Source organism: Olea europaea, unplaced genomic scaffold (genome assembly GCF_002742605.1).
Source record: "Olea europaea var. sylvestris unplaced genomic scaffold, O_europaea_v1 scaffold963, whole genome shotgun sequence".
NCBI classification, from domain to species: domain Eukaryota; kingdom Viridiplantae; phylum Streptophyta; class Magnoliopsida; order Lamiales; family Oleaceae; genus Olea; species Olea europaea.
In genome coordinates, this window is record NW_019268131.1 from 58,497 (window position 1) to 68,095 (window position 9,599).

Sequence of the window (9,599 nt, forward strand, 5' to 3'; positions counted from 1 at the left end):
TAGATATAATAATATAAAAAATATAGATATCTTCTTCTATTTTCGATTGGTTATCTCATCATCAAAAGAAATCCCCCAATTTACAAGTCATCTCCATACCAGGTATGGCTATGGATTAGATTTTACAGTAAATATCCAAATAAAAAATATAAATGATATAACTCTAGATGTCTATATATATCTTCTTCTATTTGGATTGATTATCTCATCTCATAAAAAAAAAAAAAAAATTCTCCAAAAGTTCCTTTTTGTCTTTATCCTGTTTATAAAAAAACATTGTCAATGGAAGAAAAATACCAACTTATACCAGAAATTCTATCCAACAACCAAAAATGGAAAGCCAAAGTAATTATTGTAGAGAAACAATCACCAAAACCTTCAAGACAAGGCAATGGAAGATATCAACACATGATGCTAATGGATACTGACGTAAGTTATACAACGATTTAGTATTATTTTTCCTTTTTCAAAACAAATATGTTTTCTCTCTTTTATTATTATTAAAATTAAATATTAAGTAAATATATATATATACACAATCTTACACTAATCAACTTTTATCTTTTTATCTATTAATGTAACACTATCCAAGCAAGTCTATATGATTCAAATATTACTGCCTTCGAAAATCAACTTCTCCTTGGAAAGACGTATGCAATTTCTAAAGCTTATATTAAAAACAACACTGGAAACTACAAATATTCAACAGGAGCTCTACGATAGACAATTTCTGGACAAACTCGTGTTGAAGAGTTGAATGACAATAACCTAGAACTTGTTTTTTCCACCTGTCACCTAACTTCTTTCGATGAATTTGAGCAATTCATGGATACAAACACTGATATAAGTAAGAAATTTCATTTTTATTTTCAAAATAAATAATACTATTATATATAATTTAATCAAATAATTATAATTACAGTCAACATAAAAATAATTTATTTAATTTTTTTTTTTGTAGATATTTTGGCTATTCTGATTGATATGATGCCTAAACGATTGATTCAATCAAAAGATGGCAACCAAACTTGGGTACAAGATGTAATACTTCTAGACCAAAAATTCATAACAATGATGTTGACAATGTGAGATTCTTTTGTTGACAGAGAATGTAAATTATTCTCAGAAAATATTGACAAAAAACCAGTAATCTTTGCAACAAACCTAAAAGTCACCTCTTTTTTCGGTAAATTTCTATTATTTTTTCTTATTTAAACTCTACTTAAAATTGCATTTCTTATCTTGCATCAATAAATTGTGTAGGTTTAAAATTCTCCACAAAAGTTCGTAGTACATTTTTCGTAAATACTCCTTTCATGGCAGTTGAAGAATTGGTTCAATGGTATGTATGTATGTCCTTCAGCTTACATTTATTTTGGTTTTATTTGGCTCATCTAATCTTTCATTTTTTTCAGGAAAGATACAAATTTGGACAAAATCGATAAGTTGATTTTGAAAAATCACACACTCAAAAATCTCCCACAAAATTGTCTCCTCCAGTGCGCAACAAATTCACCTTAATTCAAAATCTACAGGGTCGACTTCTACCGGTATTTATATATCTCTGTACACAATATATTTTGATTTCTCTTTATGTTTCTTTATAAATTACAATTTCCTTTTTCAAAGAAAATTTTATTGGGTGAATGCCACTGTCAAAATGGAAAAAATAGATCCAAAATGTTGGTATATGGCTTGCAGCAATTGTTATCGGTGATCAAGCGCTGATTTTGGTGAAATATATGTTTGTATTTTCTGTAAAAGTTCCAATTCCAAAGCTATTCCTCGGTAAAATATATTTTTTCACACCTTTCTAATATATATATATATATATCATATAGTTTCTTACTACATAAATAAATAATTACTCTCTTTTTATCTCAGAGCAAGAGCATATGTCCAATTATCAGATGCCACAAGATGCATAAATGCAAGTGCAATTGGTGAAGCTGCAGAAAAACTTATGTTCACAAATGTACAAACTTTGATGGAAGAAACAAACTTTGTAATAATTTACAGTCTTCTCCAATCTCTTTTGATATATTTGATAAATTTCTTCATGACATTCATATTTTTTATACACAGGGCTCACAAGTAGATTTTGGAGATATAATTGGAAAAATACAAAATACTGAAAGAGCATTCTATCTCAAAGCGACTCAAACAGAACCTAATTCATCCAATTACAAATTTGACATCATCTCTGTTGAATGTTTAATTGTAAATGAAGAACAAGATTGCGAAGAGAATATTAATTTTGAAAAAAAATTGGACAATTTTAACATGGATGCAGATGCAGATGACAGTTGCTCCCCTCTAGCCAAAAAAGCTCTTTTCAAATCAGCTACTCACGAGTCAGAGTTAGAAAGTGCCAGCTCAAATCCATTTATACTGGACAAAATGAAAGAAAAAAATAGAATAAAAAATGGAATGAGCAGTATTATCTTAAAAAAACAGACCAAGTTCATTTTGATGTTGTATATATTTTTGATCTACCTTATGGTTAATTTATAGCTTTCAATGAAATTACTTTCTCTTCAATTTCTCATTTTCAACTACTTAACACACGTCTTTTTTTTAAACACTCGACATAATCCACGCTATTAATAACAAAATCTATACAAAACTCGTGCATCGCACGAGGCAAAGACTAGTCTTAATTATTCTTTTTAATTTTCAAATAGCCTAATAATTTTGTTCCTCCAATGTTTTTCTGTTGTAAAATGTTGAAAAGGTAAATTCATAAGATGTTATTCTATCTGATAATTTTTTTCTCCCACGACTAATAGGAATTTAATAACATACCTTGAATACATTCGACTAGTTCAAACTTGATTTAAGCTCAATTCGTTGAGAGTTTGATAAAGAATCAAGTTAGATAAAAATCAATTTGATTTGAACTTTGTCGAGCTCTGAATCAAGAAACATATTATCTTGGTACGAGGATGATCCTTAAACTTTCCTAATAACCTTTATAATTGCTAAACTTTCCTAATAACCTTTAGAATTGCTTGTATGATCACACCTTTTGATGCAACTTTTAATCAATCAATGTAAATTATAAGATATGAAGATATGGGTTAGCTGTTTTAGTGCATGTTTGGTACAATACGATTAACAAAATTATAACTTATAACTCATTTTCATTTCTTAAAGCTATTGAGTACTATCTCACTATTATTAAACATCCCACTATTGTCTTTTCTCAAGGTGGTGATGTGATAGCAAACCTGAGCTGTTAAGCTCAATGAGAGAATTCTATCATTGATTGAAAGATCGACCAGCAAGAGAATCCATTTGCAATTTGCTTATGGCTTTTATGACTTCAATCGACAACGACTCCCTCCAAGGAAACAATCTTAGCAAACATGTTCTTATCGTCAACTTGGACAGTAACGTTATAGGTCGATGAATTTCTCAACAGGCATTGACCATTTCCAACTGTCAACCCATGTATATCTTGAGCCTCGCTCTTGTTCTTAATTACATAGTTGTCCGAGGTTTGATCAATGGCATCGTGATGTTTACTTTTTGTTCTTAACTCTAGCTAGACCACTCCTTACTATTCCAGCTCCTTCGACCCTTGGCTTAAACACTCTCACGTACTCTCTTTGATACTTTATCGACTTGCAATGAGGATAGCAATAGAATTCTTGAAAATAGGCCACAATTGTCAACACGTTAAACTAAAGATTAGAGTTTTGAGCGGAAGGCTACCGAACAACTAGTGGAAAAGTGTCGAAGATTTCTCAATGGCCCAAATCTTGACATTTTCTAGTCCAGCACAAATTTCAAACTCCCAATTGAACTCTCAAATTGAAATTTCACTAGAATTGCCAAAAAGATTTCGAATAGGTTCCCAAATTGCATTTTAAATAGAATTTTGGTCACACCCTAATTCTAACATTAACAAAACTAATACTTATGTTTAGTACATTTAACCCTTGTTTGACATTTTTTTTTGCTTATACTCATTTTTAATAGCACATTCTCACAATAAAATATTCTTCACGTAAATGTAAAACTTTTCTTTATTTTTTAACCACATATTCTCCAAAATTTTACTATTCAAAAACTAGTTCTTTCCCAAAAAAAAAAAATTCTGTCATGCAAGGACTTAAATTTCTAGAAAGTGCAAACGTAAATTCTGTCATGCAAGGACTTGAAGATGCTAATTTAATTGGATACAATTGGAAGATAAAAAATTGAGATTACAAGAGAAAGTGGCTGAAATGAAGCAAGATCAAAGTTTGAGGATTAAAGTGCAACTATTAAAAGTTGTGTCGAACCTTACGATGAAGATTCGAGAGTATTAGGATCAATCGAATGAGGAAAAAGTCAACGGGATGAAATATAGTCAAAACATTATCACATATCAACTTTCAGACGAAAAAGTTATAGTTTAGATTTTTAGTCTCTGTTTGAGACCCATTCTTGACATAGTAGAAATTCGAATTGGAAAAATGATATCTCTCAATGAATTGTATCTCTTTGAATTATCTTTTCAATGCATTTTGAATTACTTCAATCGAATATCAAGAGAGAAAGATATGACCAAAAAGCTAAATGTTGTCAAACAGAAAAAAAACTATAACTATGCGGTCTCATAGTCCATAATCCATGTAGTCGCATCTGCACACGTAGGGAGGAATTTGGAGTTCAACAAGTGAATTATGCGGTCGCATCCCAATGTACTATTCGACTGCATAGTATAAGATTTCGATCGAATCTCAAGTTTTTTTATACGATTAAAACTCAACTTGATAAGATTTTTGGCGATATCTTTAACCTATATTCGAACTATATAAAATACCAAAACGTCCATGCACATGAAAAGAGCCTCTTTTATGCAACAATAACACCCCCAAGAACTAAAAGATTTTGAAAACTCATATTGAATAAGAGGGTATAAGTCGGAGTTGTGAGGGAATTTAACCAAGGAATTGCGAGAAAATCATCAAGGAGATTTCGTACCAGGAAATTTGCACAATGATTGGGATGAATGAATAAAGAGCTATCAAGAACTCATCGTTCTCTTCAATTATTTGATTTTCCGGGTGATGTTTATTAAACTTAGAATGATTTCTTGTAATTTCAATATGTTTCGCTAGATTTTTACATTGTTATGATGAGATGAACCTTTTAACGAAGATAATTTTGATTCTATATTAACATAATTGATGGATAAGATTATCAGGATTATGATAGCAAAATTTTTGAGTTCATAAGGTTATGTACATTTAAAAGATAACATATGTGGCCCAAGTGGGAGATTATTGTGTTTTAATTTCTTATGTGGACTTACATATGTAATTAATTTGTGTATAAAAGATATCCTAAGTTAAGCCAGTTTAAAGTAATCAAATAAAAAATTAAAAGAAAAAATCGGACTTTGGAAATCTAAATAAAGTGTGGACTTGAATATGTGTAGAGATAGAATCCGTTAGAGTTGTTTTTTATGATGGACAAAATACATATGAAAACTATATATAGATTATGATCCCCAATTCACATATGATTTTTATTCTTTGTGATATCCCGTCAACACAAGAATATAAAAGAAAACATAATAAAGAGGAAGATCCAAAACCCACAATCAAGAACAATTAATCAAGAATCGAGAATAATGACTGAAGCAATTAAATTGAAGAACAAGGCAATCAAGATTGAAAACAAGAAGCCAATTAAGAAGGGATTGAAAGTTGATCTTCAAGATTAAAGATATAAAATCATGGATCAGGTTGTAGTCCGCATTAATTAAATTTCTTAGTGATTTGACGCAGAGATCTTGGAAATTCGTTAAGTTTTATAAAGTTAAAGTTTCATAAAAAATTTAACAAGTTCTTGATAAATTACCCTTTGAAAATCCGCAAGTGCACGGAATCGTAATCAAGTAATATAATGGTGAATGAAGTGTCGAACCCACGAGAACTATGCTTTTGATCGAGTTAAAGCTATTAATACCTTTAATCGAATATCAATATATAATTGTAGCAATTCAATGTATAATTTATCAACTAACTTGAAATTAAGTAAAAGCTTATCAAAATCAACTAATTTATTTTGAAAAATTAGTAATGTTGGAGAAACTTTATTGCCACGATTTGAAATTTAATTGTTAATTCCTTATCTTTTATTTAACTGTAACGCAGCACTAAGCCGCATCTGGGCTCCGCTACTATTGTATTGCCTGAAAATATACTAGTCAACGGGATGAAATATAGTCAAAACATTGTCACATATCAACTTTCAGACGAAAAAGTTATAGTTTAGATTTTTAGTCTCTGTTTGAGACCCATTCTTGACATAGTAGAAATTCGAATTGGAAAAATGATATCTCTCAATGAATTGTATCTCTTTGAATTATCTTTTCAATGCATTTTGAATTACTTCAATCGAATATCAAGAGAGAAAGATATGACCAAAAAGCTAAATGTTGTCAAACAGAAAAAAAACTATAACTATGCGGTCTCATAGTCCATAATCCATGTAGTCGCATCTGCACACGTAGGGAGGAATTTGGAGTTCAACAAGTGAATTATGCGGTCGCATCCCAATGTACTATTCGACTGCATAGTATAAGATTTCGATCGAATCTCAAGTTTTTTTATACGATTAAAACTCAACTTGATAAGATTTTTGGCGATATCTTTAACCTATATTCGAACTATATAAAATACCAAAACGTCCATGCACATGAAAAGAGCCTCTTTTATGCAACAATAACACCCCCAAGAACTAAAAGATTTTGAAAACTCATATTGAATAAGAGGGTATAAGTCGGAGTTGTGAGGGAATTTAACCAAGGAATTGCGAGAAAATCATCAAGGAGATTTCGTACCAGGAAATTTGCACAATGATTGGGATGAATGAATAAAGAGCTATCAAGAACTCATCGTTCTCTTCAATTATTTGATTTTCCGGGTGATGTTTATTAAACTTAGAATAATTTCTTGTAATTTCAATATGTTTCGCTAGATTTTTACATTGTTATGATGAGATGAACCTTTTAACGAAGATAATTTTGATTCTATATTAACATAATTGATGGATAAGATTATCAGGATTATGATAGCAAAATTTTTGAGTTCATAAGGTTATGTACATTTAAAAGATAACATATGTGGCCCAAGTGGGAGATTATTGTGTTTTAATTTCTTATGTGGACTTACATATGTAATTAATTTGTGTATAAAAGATATCCTAAGTTAAGCCAGTTTAAAGTAATCAAATAAAAAATTAAAAGAAAAAATCGGACTTTGGAAATCTAAATAAAGTGTGGACTTGAATATGTGTAGAGATAGAATCCGTTAGAGTTGTTTTTTATGATGGACAAAATACATATGAAAACTATATATAGATTATGATCCCCAATTCACATATGATTTTTATTCTTTGTGATATCCCGTCAACACAAGAATATAAAAGAAAACATAATAAAGAGGAAGATCCAAAACCCACAATCAAGAACAATTAATCAAGAATCGAGAATAATGACTGAAGCAATTAAATTGAAGAACAAGGCAATCAAGATTGAAAACAAGAAGCCAATTAAGAAGGGATTGAAAGTTGATCTTCAAGATTAAAGATATAAAATCATGGATCAGGTTGTAGTCCGCATTAATTAAATTTCTTAGTGATTTGACGCAGAGATCTTGGAAATTCGTTAAGTTTTATAAAGTTAAAGTTTCATAAAAAATTTAACAAGTTCTTGATAAATTACCCTTTGAAAATCCGCAAGTGCACGGAATCGTAATCAAGTAATATAATGGTGAATGAAGTGTCGAACCCACGAGAACTATGCTTTTGATCGAGTTAAAGCTATTAATACCTTTAATCGAATATCAATATATAATTGTAGCAATTCAATGTATAATTTATCAACTAACTTGAAATTAAGTAAAAGCTTATCAAAATCAACTAATTTATTTTGAAAAATTAGTAATGTTGGAGAAACTTTATTGCCACGATTTGAAATTTAATTGTTAATTCCTTATCTTTTATTTAACTGTAACGCAGCACTAAGCCGCATCTGGGCTCCGCTACTATTGTATTGCCTGAAAATATACTCGAAATTCAAAATTTTGAAATTCACATTTCAAACTTTAGAAAATCAAAATATAAATTTCAACCATAAAATTGTTTCTTCAATCTCAATGGTTTAACATGGATTGGCTCTGATACCACTTATTGAAATTTTTTATGAAACTTAAATGTTATAAAACTTAATGAATTGCTAAGATCGCCATGTCATATTACTAAGAAAATTAATCAATGCGGAACATACCTTGATCCATAATTTTATATCTTGGATTTTTAATCTTGAAGATCAACTTGCAATCCTTTCTTGATTGACTTATTGCTTTCAATCTTGATTGCATTGTTCTTCAATTGAATTGCATCAATCGTTCTTCTTGATCATTGATTAATTATTCTTGATCGTGGATTTTTTATCTTCCTCTTCAATATGTTTTTTCTTGTATTTTTGTGTTGATGAGATGACACGAAGAATAAGAATTACATGTGAATTAAGGACCATAATCCTATATACAGTTTCCATATATATTTCGATCATCATTAAATACAATCCTAATGGATTTGGTCTCTACACATATTTAGGCCCACACTTTATTTAATGTCCAAAGTCCAATGACTTTAATTCTTTATTAGATTACTTGAAACAAGCTTAACTTTAAGATAATATTTATACACAAATTAATTATATATGTAGGCCCACATGACAATTTGACACCGTGTTTGAGCTCCATTTTTTGTTGAGAATGTAATTTGAAATAGTAGATTGATAGAAAAAGTGTAGTTAAAAGATAAGAAAAGATTTTGAATTTACGTTTGGTCAACAAAACCAAGAAAAAGAACCGTATTTTAATTTTGCAGATGGAATTATATACATAATTTGGATAGGTAAATGGCATTCGTTCGTCAATGAGGACTAAGATTGTTTGTAGGTTTTGCTTTATGGCGTCTTTGTATTTGTTTGTTTTGCTTTCAAAATGTTTCAAATTGATTCAAATTTCAGAAAGGTTAAACACTTTTTTAAATAAACAAATGTGTTTAGCAGAAGCTTTTAAATCGATTAGTTGAACGTAATATTAAATCCCTGTTTGGCTTCATTCTCAAAAATTCATTTTTTTTCTTAAATTCATTTTAATTATATATTTTATGGAATTCACAATTTTAATCAATTTTTCAATCACTCTATCTCACCAATTTTTATTAGAATCTACTAAAAATCTGATATTCATCTAAACCAAACAAGGGTTAAAATCCATAAGAAAGAAAGAAAAATAAAATAAAAACTCCTTAGATCAAGTTCTCTAAATTAAATTCGATGAGATGTGGAGGAGTACTGAATGCTACTTTTAAATAATTAGATAGATCTCCCCTAACAAGTTAAACTTTTAGTCTCTGATTGGTGGGGATCAAAATCGGATTTTTAATAAATTTTGATTAAAATTGATGAAATGTATGGTTGAAAAGTTGTGAATCCCATAAAATGTGTGATCAAAATTAGTTATTGATTTTAACTTAGATTAAAATCTAGATTTTAATTTATATTAAATATGGTCTTAAATTTGGTG